The sequence below is a fragment of the Zalophus californianus genome, chromosome 3, assembly GCF_009762305.2.
Source record: "Zalophus californianus isolate mZalCal1 chromosome 3, mZalCal1.pri.v2, whole genome shotgun sequence".
Taxonomy (NCBI): Eukaryota; Metazoa; Chordata; class Mammalia; order Carnivora; family Otariidae; genus Zalophus; species Zalophus californianus.
The window spans coordinates 51,572,813-51,590,124 of NC_045597.1; the positions used below are offsets into that span (position 1 = coordinate 51,572,813).

Consider the following 17,312-nt stretch of genomic DNA (forward strand, 5'->3'; position numbering starts at 1 on the left):
GAAGAAATGAACTATGTTATTTAAGTCACCGTATTTGGAGGCCTCTTTGTTACAACACCTCAGTCTTAGTCTAATACAAACACCCTCAGGGCACCTGGGTGGTACAGTCCGTTGAGCATCGGACCCTGGTTTCTGCTCACGCCATGATCTCGGCCCCTGTGGAGCCCCACATGGGGCTACGTGCTCAGCACAGTGTCTGCTTAAGACTCTCTCTCCCTCTGCCCCCCACCTCTAAAATAAGTTAAAAAAATCTTTAAAGTTAAAAAAAAAATCCCTCATTTTACAAATGAGGTACCTGAAGTTTAGAGAAGATAAGAGCCTTAAACAACATAGTGTGACCAATCTGTGGCAGAAACAGGGCCAGACAAGAAAATTTCAGCGGGGGCCACCCGGGTGGCTCAGTCATTAAGTGTCTGACTCTTGGTTTCACCTCAGGTCATGATCTCAGGGTTGTGCGATTGAGCCCCCATTGGGCTCTGCACTCAGTGCGGAGTCTGCTTGAGATTATCTCTCTCCTCCCTCTGCCCCTGCCGCTCATGCGTGCTCTCTCTCTCTCCCTCTCTCTCTGAAATAAATGAATAAAATCTTTAAAAAGAAAAGAAAATTTCAGCCGGGATATGCCACTGCCTCAAAAGATGTGATGGGGATGACGGTGGTGATGTTGGTGAAGATAATGGTTGTGATGATGTTGGTGATGATACTGATGAACATTATTTGTTTTTGATAAGCTGGTCTTTAGAGGTTTTGTTTTTGTAGCTCCTGTTCTTTACATTTTTCTATTTTTTAATGTTAAGTCACACCACAGATCATGCATGTAACCACTTTAATCAATTATCTATGGCTGATAACATCCCTGAAACTTAATTAGCAAAGTTGTTTCCCAGACTAACAATATCTTATAGCATAATCTAAAAGTCACCTCAGAAAGACAGAACAATTCATTAAAAATCACTGATGTCTGCGGGGTTTAAAGATGCAAAGTGTTCATTTGGAGAATGAGAAATCAACGCACATTGGCTCTTGCTATCTGGGTTTGTCACGCTCTGTGTACGTGGGATGATTCACGTTCCTGAAGCCCGAGTTTAATTAACATGCTTATTCTGCGGTGGTACTTCCATTCTAACAAATTAAATGTTTAAACAGCCAGTGCAAACATTTAGATCTGAGTCAAAATTGTTTGCACTCTGCCAGTTTAGGCATTTAATTTATTATAATCCTTTCCATAATACATGCCTTGAAAGTCATTTTTTTTGCACTGAAAAATATCGTTAGTATTTCAACTGACAATATTGAATCTGAGACTCTCAGAATGTGACGGGAGAACTAATTTGGACTGCAATCCAGGGCAATAAATGAGACAATAAATGAATCTTCGTCTGTCCGGACTTCCCCAGTTGACCAGGGGATGACAATGACAGGTGCCAACTCTGGGCCTGACTTTTGCCCCATAAATCTCTGCTCTTGTAAGAGAGATGCTACAGCAAGATGAAACAAGGATCTCCAACATTTCATCTTTAAAAGCCCTTCCCGGGGCGCCTGGGTGGCTCAGTCGTTGAGTGTCTGCCTTCGGCTCAGGTCGTGATCCCAGGGTCCTGGAATCGAGCCCCGCATCGGGCTCCCTGCTCCGCGGGGAGTCTGCTTCTCCCTCTCCCACTCCCCCTGCTTGTGCTCTCTCTCTCTCACTGTATCTCTTTCTGTCAAATAGATAAATAAAATCTTTAAGAAAATAAATAAATAAATAAATAAGCCCTTCCCTAGATGCTGACCTCTTCCTCTCTGCAGATATTTTTCCAGAATATAGAATTTTGTTAGCTCTCAACAACTTCCCTTTTCCTGGGGCTAAAGAAAGTAAAAATGCACTGGAATGAAAAATGATAACAGAAGTTCCATGGAAGCAATGCTGCCCAAAATGATACAGATCTCAGGCCAGAAGAAGAAAGAAGCTACAGACCAGATCTCCAGAACTATGACCCTCTGTGGCTCCAGGTGACCACGAGGTGGCAGTGAAGGTCTTCTTCGCCCTGCCCATGACATCCTCTCCCCCCAACTCCCCCACCAGCCCCCAATCCCAGATACCCTGCCTCCTCCCCACCCTCTGCCAGGGAAACAGATCAATGCACCCAGATCTAAAGAGCTGGCACTTTGACATTTTGAATAGATACCTTTCTGTTTTGTGAATAACATGGAAACTAGAAAATGGTTGGAAATTCCCCTCCAAAGGCTCTTGTTTGAAGACAATGGAGCACTGTCTTGAGATCAAGAGGAAAATACCAAGAGTAATAGACACTTGTCACACAAACTCATTAAATCTTGATTTCTTCATCTACCGAATGAGGGTATGGTCCCCTCTTAATCTCTGTGGTTTCTTCCAGTGATCCTTCCAGACAGAGAGGAGAGTGACTCCAACTCACCACGTGAGGGGGAGGATGGATGTCGGAGCACAGCAATCAGTTTGTTGCTGGGTGTGAATCATAGTCACCAGAAACCAAAAACCTGAATTTATTCACTCTCTGTCTCTTCAGGCTTCCATTTCCTGCTCAGAAATCTTTCAAGGTCTTTCACAAAACGTTCCAGATTGTTTTTACCTGGAGATTGAATTATCCAGAATCAACCTTTGGTCAGATTTCATAATGAGGTTATTTCTACCCCAAAAATTGGCTGGTGGAAGAAGGGAGGGAGTAGTTGATTTAGCCAATTTGCTCTTTCTTTTTCTTTTTCTTTTTTTTTAAGTAGGCTCCACACCAAGCATAAAGCCCAACGTGGGGCTTGAACTCAGGACCCTGAGATTAAGACCTGAGCTGAGGTCAAGAGCCAGCCACTTAACTGACTAAGCCACCCAGGTGCCCCAACTTGTTATTTCTAAAAACAATCAACTCAGATGGATCAGCTTTGTTTGTTTTTCCAAATAGTTTGTGTTGTTTAGACACACTAGATTTTTCTCCCAGAGCCAGCTCCAGAACTTTCCATTCAAAAGATCCCTGTGAAATGAGAAAGGATGCCTGCCCCCTCACTGTTTACTGTTTAAATGATGGGGGGATTAATGGAAAAATAAAAGACAAAAATCCTTTCTCCTTGAACATTTATCCTGAGACACTTTTAAAATATTTTTGATGTCTAAAGATTATAACTAGTGATGCCTGGGTGGCTCAGCCAGTTAAGTGTCTGCCTTCCACCCAGGTCATGATCCCAGGTCCTAGGATCTAGTCCCACATCGGGCTCCTTGCTCAGCGGGGGCCTGTTTCTCCCTCTGCCTGCTGATCCCCCTGCTTGTGCTCTCTCTCTCTCTCTGACAAATAAATAAACTCTTTAAAAAAAATAAAGATTGTAACTAAAGGAGACATTAGCTTTTTTTTTTTAGATTTTATTTATTTTTCAACAGAGAGAGAGAGACAGCGAGAGAGGGAACACAAGCAGGGGGAGTGGGAGAGGGAGAAGCAGGCTTCCCGCTGAGCAGGGAGCCCGATGCGGGACTAGATCCCAGGACCCTGGCATCATGATCTGAGCTGAAGGCAGACGCTTAACGACTGAGCCACCCAGGTGCCCAGGCATTAGCTTTTTAAAATCACTTTTAAAAATTAGCCATAATAGTAACTAGCATTCCTAACCATGTGCCAGGCAGTGTATGTTTTGCCTCATCAATTCTCAGTACACCCCTGTAAGGAAGGAAATGACATTTCTCCCATTTTATAGATGCAGAAACTGAGGTTTTGGGAGATGAGGTCACCTGCCCAAGGTCATGCAGCTGGAAAGCACACATACATGCATATTTGACTACAAAGTCCCAGCTCTTCAAAGCAGTTCATCCAGCTCAAATTCTGTTTTTAATTTTCTCATTATCCTCATGAAGGATAATGGGACCTTCCTTACTGGGACCTAGAGAATTAAATGTATTTAATATTTATAAAATGAGAACAACTCATTAAACTTTGCAGTGGGAGGCCCAGACTTATCTGGTTGAAAGGCTAGGAGGGGTCCCTTAGGGTAGCTCCTGGCCTCTGTGTCCTTCACGTGAGATGGACACTGTTCTGTTTCAAATTGCCACTGAAGGAGATTCCACACTCTTGGAGTTAAGGAATCCATCCTGTCTTAGGCCATTCGGACTGCAGTAACAAAATACCATAGGCTGGGTGGGCCTATAAACAACAAACATTTACTTCTCACAATTCTGGAGGTTTCGGAGTTCAAGATCATGGTGCTGGCAGATTCAAAGTCTGGTGAAGGCTCTCTTCCAGACTGCAGACAGGCTGACTCCTCTCTCTGTCCTCATATGGCAGAAGTGGGGAGAAAGTTCTCTGGGATCTCTTTTATATGAGCATGCATTCCATTCATGAGGGCTCCATCCTGTGACTGAAGCACCTCCCAGAGGCCCCACCTCCAAATACCAACACAATGGGCATTAGGATTTCAACATATGAATGTGGGGGGCAGACACAAACAGCCAAACCAGGGCACACTCCAGTGACCTCAGCGAACATTTATGTGCCTTCCTTCTTGTCTTAAAGTTCAACGGACAGAGAACAGCCAACTAACCGCATTCCTTCTGATACTGACCTTGAGGACTACCAAGAAAACACAATTCTTAAGCCAGATATGATGTCAAGAGGTCCTCCAGTCCTACCCTCTGCTTCCAGATAGAGATTGCATAAACAAAAAACAAACAAACTTAGAGATCACAGAATATTGATGAAAATCACTAACTTTTCTGAACACTCACTGGAGTAGAAAGGGCTTTACCTGTATGAACACTCATCTGACAGTGGAGGAGACTGAGGTATAGGGGAGGTGAGGAGACTTTCCCAAAGCCATACAAATAGAGAGCCAATGAGGCTGGAATTCGAATCCACTGTGCTCTGAATTTAATTTGTTAAGTCCCTGCTCTCTCTCCCTGGGCTGGGCTGATGTGGATAAGACCAGGGAGGCACCCGGATAGGCAGAATCATGGGCAAAGTCTTAAAATGGCAGCCAGCACAGTTCCCTGAGGACACTGGTAGTGTTTCTTTAGGTGAGTCGTCCCACCTGACTGGGCTTAGTTTCCTCATTCTCAAAATTCCCCAAGGACCCTTTTAAAGCCCTGAAATCCTAGGAGTGGGGTTCAAGTAGCAAGTTGGGAAACCAACGGACCAGCTGGTGACCATGTCTTTCTGGTTCCCTCTGCAGGAATTTGGTACCAGCCAGGAACTTCTTCCTTCCTCCACATTATGCATTCAGCATTAGACCTCTGTTTTATCTACAGCATGTTAGTATTACACATTTATATTTTGCCAGTTATCTCTTCTATTAACCCGGGCACTCTGCAAAATGACTTGTCATTAATAATGTGAACTGGCTTTTTCAGTTTAGACAGAAAGGAAGATAGGGAATTGAAGGAACTGTGTTATCTAATGCATTTTCAAAGAGATTTGTTTGGAGAGAGCGCTTGTTAGAAATACCTAAGCAGAGAGCATCAAGTCTTTGACAAAATATATATTAGAAATATTGCTTAGAGGACTTTCAGGGATTAAAGTCTACCAGCATGCATTGCTTCAAAATTTTGACAAAATTTTAGCAGCAAACATATTAGAATCTTACAACCACATTCCTGAATGCCAACACCCAAATCACAAATGCCATCCCTACTGGATGTGGATTTGAGGGTATGTTTGTTCGGGGAGGTAACTGGGGCTTTGTTGTTTAGTTTGCTTGCTTACCTTTATAAAAACAAGCACAGAATTTTATTTTTTTAAAGATTTTATTTATTTATTTGAGAGAGAGAATGAGAGATAGAAAGCACGAGAGGGAAGAGGGTCAGAGGGAGAAGCAGACTCCCTGCTGAGCAGGGAGCCCGATGCAGGACTCGATCCCGGGACTCCAGGATCATGACCTGAGCTGAAGGCAGTGGCTTAACCAACTGAGCCACCCAGGCACCCCAAGCACAGAATTTTAGAATGGGGTGGGACCAGACAGATTTTGCCCAACCCCCTTGTTTTCTAGATGGGGGAATCAGATCCACATACAGGAGGGTTTCCTGGTCATACAACACAATGCAAAGCCAGGACTCAGAGCAGCTACTTGACTCCTAGCCCCTCACTTTCTCCATCATGCCAGTCGTCATATTCCACAAATGGACAGAAACACAAAAGAAGGAGCATAAGAGGACAGCGTCAGTAACCAGTCATTAGTGAAGTCACCTCTGAGCCTAGAGATGGAGGTTCCATGATGCTCATCAGAGCCCCAGAAAAGGGGCAAATAGATCTGGTATAGGGAATCGGGGGATCAGACCATGGGGGGCAGCTGCGGAGAGCTGAGCTGGTATCTGACACCCCAGGGGTCGAAGTCTGTTGATTTACCTGGGAGCAGAGGTTTATCTGGAACTGTCATCTTATTGTGAAGCTGACAGGCCCTCAAAGGACAATGCAGTGGAGAGGATGGGATGTGGGGTCACGGGAGCCTTGAGTGGGAGCCCCAGCTCTGGCTCTCGCTGCTTGAGCAACTATCTCACTTCATCCCTCTGGCTCAGCACACCCATCTGCAAAATGAGACATCTTTGTGTGCTGTACAACACTATGAATGTATAAATTTTAATATTGTGGCTTAGGTTTGTAAGTTTTTATCATGCACTGAGCAACTGGCCAATCAACTATGATTTGCCTTTCCTGCAAGGACACAGGAAACTCTGACTCAGAGAAACAGGGCTGGGCTTGGCTTCCCACAACCAGAGGTGGCCACAAATGATGCAGCCCAACCTTTCCGTTCCACCAACCAGCTGCTCTGCTTATGTTTGTTTAATTCAAACACTATCCAAGCCAAAGAAATACACTACTGCTATTGTAAGGGAAGCCTGAGCCTGGCAGAAAGAATGCATAAAATAGTCCTGTGGGTGGCTACACTCTGAGTGGAGGGCCATGCGTGCAGAGCCCTCTGCCCCCAGCATGCCGGAAGGAGTCTGCCACACCACTGGGTTTGGGGGCAGGCAAAAGATGGCCAGCTCTCCTTCAGGCCCACAGCCCTCCAAGACCCTGCCAAAATGTCAGGTTATGGCAGAGGCCCCGAGGGGAGGCCAGGGTGTTTCAGGGACACATACATAGGACTGGGTAATGTATAGGATCAGCTACCTAAACCGGGAGACCTCCACTGCAGAACCTCTCTGAAAGCAGGTCATGAGGAGGAAAAAAAGCCAGAGGAAACATAAAGTCCAGCTGAAAGGCTCAGAAACTTCACAGATGAGGTAACCCCACGTTTGTTGTCACAGGAAGGATCATTTCTCTGATGGTGGAAAACCTGCAGTCCAGTCACTAAACAAACCACCTGTTCATTGGTTTCCCTCCCTGGGCCTCAGTTTACCTCCCCAGCCTCAGCTTACCTCCTCAGGCCTCAGTTTATCTTCCTGGGTCTCAGTTTTTCACCTTCATAAAAGGCAAGCCCTCAATTATACGGTCTCTCGGTTATCTCTCAGCTCTAGCACTAGAGGATTCAGAACGAGGATTCAGAGGCGGTTCACAGAGGAAGCCAGCCAGGCTTTAGAAAGAAAGTAGAATAGATGAGGGGAGGACAATGCAGGCGAAGTCGTGTGTGCAAAGACCAGAAACACAACCCAAAGCATGACTCACTTCAGGACTGAGTGAAGAGCTAAGAAGCCGGAGTGTGAGGGAGGGTGGGGGGAGAGAAAGCAGCCTACACGCCTGCCTCGGACCTGGGTGACACAGGAGCTGCCTGCCTCCCCCTCACTCATCCCCCAGGAGCCTCCTTGCTGATTCAGAGTTTCGTGTGCACAGCTCAGGCAGGATTCAAACTCAGAACCACAGACTAAGCCCTTATCAGGTCTTGGGCTGAATCAGAAATGTGCAGGTCCTGAGGTCAGGTCGGTGGATAATGGGATTCCTGAGGGATTCCACTCCAGCTGTTGGGGAGAACAGATCAAGTCCCCGATGCTGGTCCTAACTTGTCTCCAAGACACGACCTAAACAAGTTACTTCACTGTCTTCAGCCTCACTTTCCTCATCTTTAAAAAGGAGCTAACTATACCAATTCTTCCAAAGCAGATCATGTATTCACAGGAGACATGAGAGAGCTGAGGAAAAGAGAAATGTCCGGACGTTCTTGCCACCCTCTGAGCCTTATGTCTTCCAAACAGGGAGCTGGTCTACACTCGCTCACCCTAGGATGTCCCTTCTGGTATCTCAGCTACTGTCCAGCCACACAAAAATGACCCATTCAGAAGAGCTGCTATGGGCAAAAGCTGGAGCCTGAGTTGATTAATGTCCCCACAGCCTTGACAGCGGATATGTGTTTGACCAGGGTGTCATGTGGGCTATTGACGATAGTCACGACCTTAATGCCTGATCCCTCATTTCACATCTTGACCCAGTTTTGAAGAGGACCATCCCCCTAAGAATCAGTTTGGTCTGATGCTTGATGCCTTATTTTTGGCAGCTTTCCTCCCCAAGACACGCTGGCTTCATTGATAAGTGTTGCTAGCTCTTTATCTACATCATTTTAGAATAGGTTGCCAAGGCAACGGGATTCAGAAATGATTCTCATTATTGTACATTCCCTGACAAATGAGTGTGTGCATTTACATGGTCTCAACCAGTATTAGCTCTCCTCTCTCTAAGACAGAAGGCCAACACTTAGAGTTTGCGCACACAATTCAACATATAATTATATATTGTCTCCTAATAATTATACATTGTCTTAGTGAACAATACAGCTGTGGGCACCCATGCCAGCCCCACATTAACACCTCCTGCATCAACAACCTTCCTCACTGATGGGCCAATAACACACACTTTTAGATGCCATCAAGAAAAATGAGATATTCATAAGAGTGTATTTATAAAGCAATCCCACACTCTGACTCCTGAACACTACCTCAGTTTCCCTTCTGTGAAATCCTGTGATTCCTAGTCCCAGAATGGGCCAAATAGTTATTGTTTGTTTTACCCATTAGTTTCCCTAGAAGGAAATATCATTACTCTCAGTGGAGCCAGGATTTGACAAAGACCTAGTAAGCCAACTCAAGCTAAGACAGATCTGTATGTATTTTTTAAAAGTGTGGAATGGGAGTGAAACCACACTGCCAAAGTAGTCTCCAACTCCAACATGGATGTTTCATTTGGATCATGTGCCTGCTCTGTGCCAAGGACTATGAAATCCACACTAGTCTCTCAGAGATGTCCCACGATTGTTCCCCTTCACTAGGTGATGAAGGAAATCCATGGTGACAGTAGAGCTGGAAAGGGAAAATACAAAATCATTTAAAATCTCTATGTGGATTATAACATGAAGCCCTTCCCCACCCCACCTTGCATCCTCTTAGCTCCCTCCAAAAAGCAAGCTGTGAAGGAGATAACTGGACTAAGGTCTGGGGTTGTGAGCACTGAGTTGCATTTTAAAAGAATTGGTGGCTCCAGGTCATTTTAATCAAGTTGCACGTCAGCTTGCAAATTTTCCAAATTAGATATAGCTGGAGGAGAGCAAGATGTTGTTCTTCTTTCCTAAAGAATAAAAACAGATTGTTGTGACACATTCTCAGTCATAATGACAGATTGGAGCCGTTGTTTTTGGTATAAGTCAGAAAACAAAGCAACTTTTTTTCCTTCCTCCAAAATTATAGCACTTGATTGATTTCTGTTGAGATTTGGGCATCTCCCAGTTTGTCAGTAATGTTGATTAAGTTCACAAAAATCTTAAAAGCCAAATGCAGACACAAAGACTGATTTAAAATGAGGTTGATTTCCACTGGGAAAGGAAGTTTTGGGCTTGAGGACAAGTCTTAGGAATGCTTAGTTTGGATGCTGTTCAAGTGTTGCTCTTTTGAAAAGTAAAGAGCGTAGTGAAGACGGGATAGCTGACATTCTCCTATCCCAGATGCCTCTCTGTTTCTGAAAGCAGGAACATGTCTGACAAACAGAAGCTATTTCACCCGTCCTGAATAAGGCTGGCTCTGCACCTCACTGCCCAGACAGGGGGCTGTGTAGCCCCCCACCAGTCCATTCAGAGGTCGGTCTGACATCACAGCTAGTCAGAATGGCTGTGGCACAGACAAGCAGTTTCACAAACCAGACAAGAAAGGTTTTCGATCTGTCATTCATCATTAAGTCAACCGGTAAACATCACAGCTTAAGACTAGGGTTCCAGAATCCAACAAAATGGAACTTTCAGCCAATATTTGCATAATGCAAGGAAAGAAACAGGAAGCCAGGGGATGAATAATTATGGGAAACACTGGAGCAAGCCTTTAAGATGCTCCGAAACCCAAAAATAACCAGCTCTTCCCATATTATCAACATCTCAGTTTCCCTTGACCAACTCATTCTTCTTTTTTTTATTATGTTATGTCAATCACCATACATTACATCATTAGTGTTTGATGTAGTGTTCCATGATTCATTGTTTGTGCGTAACACCCAGTGCTCCACGCGGAACGTGCCCTCCTTAATACCCATCACCTGGCTAACCCATCCCCCGCCTCCCCTCCAGAACCCTCAGTTTGTTTCTGAGTCCATCGTCTCTCATGGTTCGTCTCCTGCTCCGATTCCCCCCCTTCATTTTCCCCTTCCTGCTATCTTCTTTTTTTTTAACATATAATGTATTATTTGTTTCAGACCAACTCATTCTTCTTAAACCCACTCATCGTCCCAGTCCAACCCCCTCCCACACACACTTCCATGCCTATACTGGATGTAGAAAGCAAAGATCAAATCTTGGGCGAAGTCCACAGATTTCCCTCACCTCTTTATATCTATTCACAGTGAACGGTGATTTTGATGTTCTAATTATTTGGCCAAATGGCCAACAAATCTTTATTGATGTCATACTGGGAGCAAGACATTGTGCTAGGTGCTCAAGGGGACACAAAGGCAGGCATGCGCAACACAGTCATTACCCCCGAGGAGCTCCCAGTCTTGTCGGGAAGTATGGCTTCCGCAGGCCAGACAGTTGTATACAATTAAGTCCATTAACGAAAGACTGTGGAGTATGAATGCTGTAGGCATTTGAATGTTAGTGAGTTCCTAAGGATTTAAAGGAGGGTCTGAAGGGTGAAGGGGGAAATGAGCAGGATGTCTGTAGAACATTTACCCTGCCTGGAGCAGAGTGTTTGAGTGGGTGAGAAATGGAGATGAGATGGAGAAACAGGTCAGATTGAGATGCTGGAGAACTTTCACCTATAAGAAATGGTAAGAATATGAAGGGCATGTCAAAGTGAGGCTTAAAGATGTGATGTGTAGGCTGGATTGAGCAGAAGAACCTGGAAATAAGGAGCTGAGTTCAAAGCCAAATGCACTATCCTAGCCTGGAGCACCAAGGACCTAGAGGAAAGTGAAGGACTCCACAAAGTACATGTGGGATGAGACACAAAATGGGGCAGGGGGTTGGAGGAAAGAGGAATATGTCCAGGAGAACGCAGAAGATCTGAGAATATGTTTGGTAACATTTGTCAGGCACTGATGTGAGAAATTATGTGTATTTTTTCAATGAATCCTCACAACAACCATTGTAAGGTCAGTTTGATTATTATCCCCATTTCACAGATGGGAAAATTGAGACAGAGAGAGGTTCAGTAATTTGCCCTCTGTCACCCAGTAAGGGCAAGAGGAGGCCAGGGGAGGCTCTGAGCACAGCCTGGTTTCGGCACTTGCACACACAAACACCCCGCCAAACAGCCTCAACACAATAACTATGTTTTGGAGCAAGATGCAGAAGCCTGATCGCCTTTGCCCACCCTCCTTGTGAGGTGTTGGAAGCCTACCCAGGGGGAAAGATTCTGAGAGTTGTTTGAGATACAAGTAGAGACCTTGGAAGTTAAGTAGAAACTAGAGACGTGGCTCTGAGGACCACCCTCCCATAGGGCTTGGAGCCATGAGTTTTCATAGGAGCAGAAGAGTGAGGGAGTTTTCAAAGGAAGACTAGGAAACAGGAGCATACTATATTGAGCCCTGAAGATTGTGCAGCTCTGGGGGGAAAGGTGAAAGAGACATCAAGGGAACATGAGACATCACAGGTCAAAAGCGGTGAAAAGAGCTCAGAGTGGAGTGTCATGGGAGCCCGCGGGGGGAAAGAGTTTGAAAGAAGATGGTGGCTAAGAGTGCCCAGGGTTATGGGACCAAGAGTGATGAGCACAGACAGGGCAGCTGGACCACGATGGGGGGGTGGGGTGCGCCTCTGACCTTCAGGGGCACCGTCCGAGTAGCAACCAGGGGTGGTAGTCATTGAGGGTCTGAGGGGCCCCAGGAGGGAGGAAGTGGTGGTGGTAGATGTGGATGACTGGTTAAGAAGCTCACCAGTGGAAAGAGGGAGAAGGTGAGTCTAGTACATGGCTAAAAGTCTAGAAGGGACCAGGGCAAAGAGCCGATTTTTGCCTAGAGGAGAATTCAGCCTATAGAAGAAAATTCAGGGTCCTGGCTCAAAGCATGGCCCAGAGGCTAGCTCTTCTGGGCAGAGTGCTCTCCTCATTTTCTGAGGCTGGAAAGTGGAGGGGAGATGAACCAGATGACCAGTGGTGACTCACTGCAGCAAGTTGCCCTCTTTTCTGGAAACCGAAGGCATGGCCATCTGCCCAATTAGGACAGTGAGGATGGGATGGGGAGGACCTAAAGAGAAGGGAGTGTGCCTTTGCACGCCTTCATGCTTGGATGGAACAGAATGAAAGGTGCTAGAGGAAAGTTCTAGCATCAGAGGCAGATGATTGAGAATTGGATAAAGAATCGAAGTGAGGTGGGTGGGAGAATAAATGCATTTAAAAACCTAGAAATGCAGCAGTGGAAAATATTCCCAGGCGCCCCCTCTCCTTCTCACACTGGCCTAAAATGAGGCCACAGTCTAATCAGGCCTCCTAATGTCCAATAAGATCAGCAATGCGCAGGCTGCTCCTCGGGGCTCAAGTCCTAGACTCAAGCCGTAATAAGTCACCTGCTCGATATTTTCCACTTCAGGCCTTTGGCTTTCTGGGACCTCAGTCCACTCAGCTGCAAAATTGACTTACAGGATCATGTCAATCGCCAGATGCTGCAGAGCAGAGCAGGAGAGTCCAGCTTCTGCAGGTAAACGAACTGCCTGAAAGGAAATGAGCAGTGATTTCCCAGGGAGTCTCTCTTGCAATGTGGTTATAATGTCAGCTTTTGACAGCAAAACGATTTCAGTGGAAGACTCTAGAGTATCTCGCAGAAGTGCCTGAGCCTGATTAAAATGATGTCAGTGCATGCTACGTTTCACGTCTCGCGCACATGAAAACCCCACAGCGGGAGAACTCAGTCACTCCAACAAATGACCGTGATCCCTGGACCTGGTGTGCATTTGACCTAGGGTGTCCCCCTCCCACCTCTTCCGCAACTTCAGATGGAAGACCATCAATCCTGAGCTCCGTGAGTCAGCCGGCCCTGAGGGGAGTGTTCTCCGCTTTGGCTCCAAATACCAGCATTTGTGTACCTGTGGAGCTCTTCCATTTCCGCCTTGTTCCTTCCAGACCATCGGCTGTGGAATACGCACCTCGGCGCCTGATACCTTTGACTGCGGGCCTTCTTGGTGGCCCCGACTAGAAGCTTGGCATACATAATCTCCCGTTGTCTTCAGGGCCTTTCACCAGGTAGGTGTTATCATTCCCATCTTTACAGATGGGCCCACGGGAGCTCAAGGAGGCAGCCCGCGGGTGAAGAGTTGAACCCACGTCCCTGTGGCTCCGAAGTGCCTGCTCTTGACCAGTACACTCTAAAATCACCAAGGCGTGGTGGAGGGAGGACCACGCCACTACCCACCAGTCAGTTGTGTGCAAGGCCTGCGCTGCCCCACTACAGAAGCTCTGCGGCCTCCTCCTGGTGAGGGATGATGGGTGGTAAGGGAAGGTCCTGTGTAGTGCCTTGTATTCTAGCAGGCTGGGGAGAGCCGTCCTGGTGGCACGCCCATCAGCCGGCCTGTCAGTCTCACCAGAGCTGTGTGCGCTGGCCCGGCCCCCAGGGTCATCAGCATCAGCCCCAGGGAGCTGATAAGGTAAAGCAGACTTGCAGTCTGAGCAATAGCAGGTGGCTCAACGGGCCCTGAGGTGTCAGTAGCTTTCCCAAAGTTCTAGTGCTGCTGTCAGCAGCCCCAGCCAGCCGGACCCGGGCTTGCTATCCCATTTCCCCGGCCCCGGGGGTCCCTCTCAGTTTGTCCTGACCGCGCTCTGGGGATGTGGCCCCGGGGCTCGGCACCTACGTCCCCTGTCTTCTGCAAACAGGGGCTGGAGGACAGAGAAGAAAACAGCACGCAGTGACCCTTTCAAAAGCATCACATCATCAGGGGCGCCTGGGAGGCTCAGGTCATGATCCCGGGGTCCTGGGATCGAGCCCCGCATCGGGCTCCCTGCTCTGCGGGAAGCCTGCTTCTCCCTCTCCCACTCCCCCTGCTCGTGTTCCCTGTCTCGCTGTGTCTCTCTCTGTCAAATAAATAAATGAAATCTTTTTTAAAAATTTAAAAACAGCATTGCATCTAATCTTCGCAGTAACTGAGGGGCTATTATCCCCATTGTAATGATGAGAAAAATGAGACTCAGAGAGGTAAGATCACTTCCCAGGGTCCCCCAGCTGGTCAGCGAGAAAGCTAGGACATGATTCCTCAATTCTCTGGCTCTAAAGCCTAGCTCCCAGGCCCCCTCCCCTTCTAATTCTCCCCATGGACCTGCCAGAAAGACAGCTCCCCTCAGAGGCTGTGTTCACCCCAGCCCTGATCTCAGTCCTGTAGGAAGCAGACCAGCCTGACATTAGCTAATTCAATATCTGCATCAACCAGTGTTCTTTTCAAAGCACCTTCCAGGCTGTGAGGGGAACCATAAAGAAATGAGGGCATAGGGGCGCCTGGGTGGCTCATTCAGTTGAGCATCTGACTCTTGGTTTCCGCTCAGGTCGTGATCTCAGGGTCGGAATGAAGCCCCACCTCGGTTCCTCCGTACTCAGCAGGGAATCTGCTTAGATTCTTTCTCTGCCTCTGCCCTTCCCCCCCAAATAAATAAATAAAATCTTAATAGAAAAAAAGAAAGGAAGAAAGAAATGAGGGTGTATTGCTTGCCTCTAAGGAGCTTACAAGGAGGATGGGGGGTTGAGCTGGTGCACAGGAGAGAGAAGAAAGCACAGCCAGGCTGGAGGAGGGAGTTGGAGGCAGGGTGGAGGACAGTGGGAGTCAGGCCTTCAGCTCTGTGTGCACAGGTTGGGGGGCAGGGGGTGCCCTTCCTTCTTGGGGACAGCATGACCCAAAGATAGAGCTGACTCCACAGGGAAGGAAGAGGGTTCAGGGGACAGCAGGGGACAATGGTGAGGACCGTAAAAATAAAAGAGGAAGGTGAAGGTAAGGGCAAATAATGGCAGGAAAGGAAAGAGAGGAAAGGGGAGGAGGGGGAGAGGAAAGGGGAGGAGGGGGAGAGGAAAGGCCGCCCTGGAAGAGGCCCGGTGGCACTGGGGCAACACCTGTTGCTGAGTTTGTGCACTGGGCCCTCTGGTAGCAATAAGCGAGTGGCCATAAGAGCCTCTCCCTCGTCTCTGGGCATGCTGTCCTCTCTGCTCTGAGCTTGGGGCAAGCAGGTGTCACAGCGGGGGGGGGGGACATCTGCGACAAGAGGTGGCAGAGATGAGCGAGGCCCTGGGTGGTGGACTTCTCAGCAACCAGGTTCTAGGGGGTGCAGGCACCTTTTGGGCTGGGCGGTGGAGTGAATGGGGGTTCTGTCGGCCTGGCCCCTGCTGGGCAAGGGTTGTTCCAAGGAGCTAAGAGGACTCCCAGAAAAGCCTGAAGGGACCCAAATTATGGAATACCCCTTAGCTGGCCTGGAGAGCAGAGGGCTTCGACTAAGTGCTGAACCCCACTCTTCCCTTCATGTCTCCTGGCAGTGAACCTAAGCAGGGGATTCTGGAAATCTCTCCTGTCCTCCCTAGAGAATCACAGGGGCAGGAGGGGGTCTCCAGACGAGGGGGTGGGGGACAGCCTCCACATGCTGTCTTGGGTTTGGCATCTTCTCTGCATCTCATCTCTTGAGCATTTCAATGAGATTAAGATGCTTGAAGACAACCATACCCCAAAGTGCTCATGGTTGCTGGCCTCCTTCTCTTCTGGGGAAACTCCTGACCACAAAAAGATATCTCCTCCATCAGGAATTTCCCCTTCCAGGGACTCCAGAGGAAATAATTCCCTGGGACATGAATGGAGAGTAAGGGTAGACAGCTTCACTTACCCTACAGGATGCAAAACTTCATCAGCATTATTCCTGTATGAATTAGGTCTAGATGAAACCTCCAGATTCACCTAAAGAGCAAGATAGAAAAATATCATTCTTTTGTTGGAAACTTGCCTACACTTTAATTATACACTGTGTGGCCAAAATGAAAAAAGAGAGGAGAGGCACCTTCTTGCTTCAGGAGCTTGGGGCCTGGTGCTTCTCCCTTTGCCACTACCAGCAAATGCACACATTGAAGCCTCCCTGCTTTGGAGAAGGGCATTATGTGTAATAATTAGTGCAGCCTGAGTAATGACCCCTCTGAATCAAAGCTGGACCTAACAATGGTCCAGCTGAATATTAGCCCTGGCTAATATTCACACACACACACACACACACACACACACACACACACACACACACACACCCATCACTCGTACCTGGAAGCTCTGCTCCTCCCTGCTTTTTGCAGAGGGACCTGGGACTGAAAACCAGATGCATCTCCAGCCTCATTAATGTAGGGCCTAGCAGTTTTCTTAAATTAATACTTCCAGTGAAGGTTCTTCAATCTTGTAGCTGCATTTTTTAGACACAACTCCCTGACCTTTTTAGATTCTTGCTATACAATTTGCCTCTCGTTCAAGTAATTTGCAATTACCAGACACCAACTGGTTGCTGTTAAAGGCTAGATATAAAAGACCAACAGTATCCAACTTCAAAAGAGGGCTTAGGATTGGAGTAGTTACTAAAAATAAGGGATCAAGGAGATGGAAAGAAAAACCTTGGGTTTAATTATCTATTAGATGGGGCCGTCACGGTCATAAGACAAGTGCCCCTGTTCTCCTCCAGAGATTCCAGTACCCACCAGCCCTCTGGATGGAAACTCAAATCTGTAGGGATGCATACACCACGAGCTTTCTTTTAGACCTATGTTGACAATTACTTATTAGACTAGTTGGAAATAGCAGAAACTAGGTGACTAACCCATAATTTCTTGCTTCCTCTCCTTTCCTTCCTTCTCTCCCTCTCCGACGTCATCTTCATTGTCTTCTTCTTCTTCTTCATTTTCTTCTTCTCTCTCTGTCTCTCTCTGTCTCTGCCTCTCTTTCTCTCAATAGTTTGCACTCATGTTTACAATGGGTCGGACACTGTAGTAGACACT

At 47.1% G+C, this 17,312-nt stretch overlaps 1 long non-coding RNA gene across 1 annotated transcript; it reads right to left on the minus strand.

The window, feature by feature from the left end:
• Positions 1 to 9,025: 9,025 nt before the first annotated feature.
• On the minus strand, positions 9,026 to 16,371 carry LOC113919184. Its single transcript, XR_003518879.1, has 3 exons — positions 16,340 to 16,371; positions 16,169 to 16,239; positions 9,026 to 9,208 (listed from the first exon to the last, which is right to left on the minus strand). It is a non-coding gene; the product is annotated as an uncharacterized LOC113919184 (long non-coding RNA).
• Positions 16,372 to 17,312: the final 941 nt, after the last annotated feature.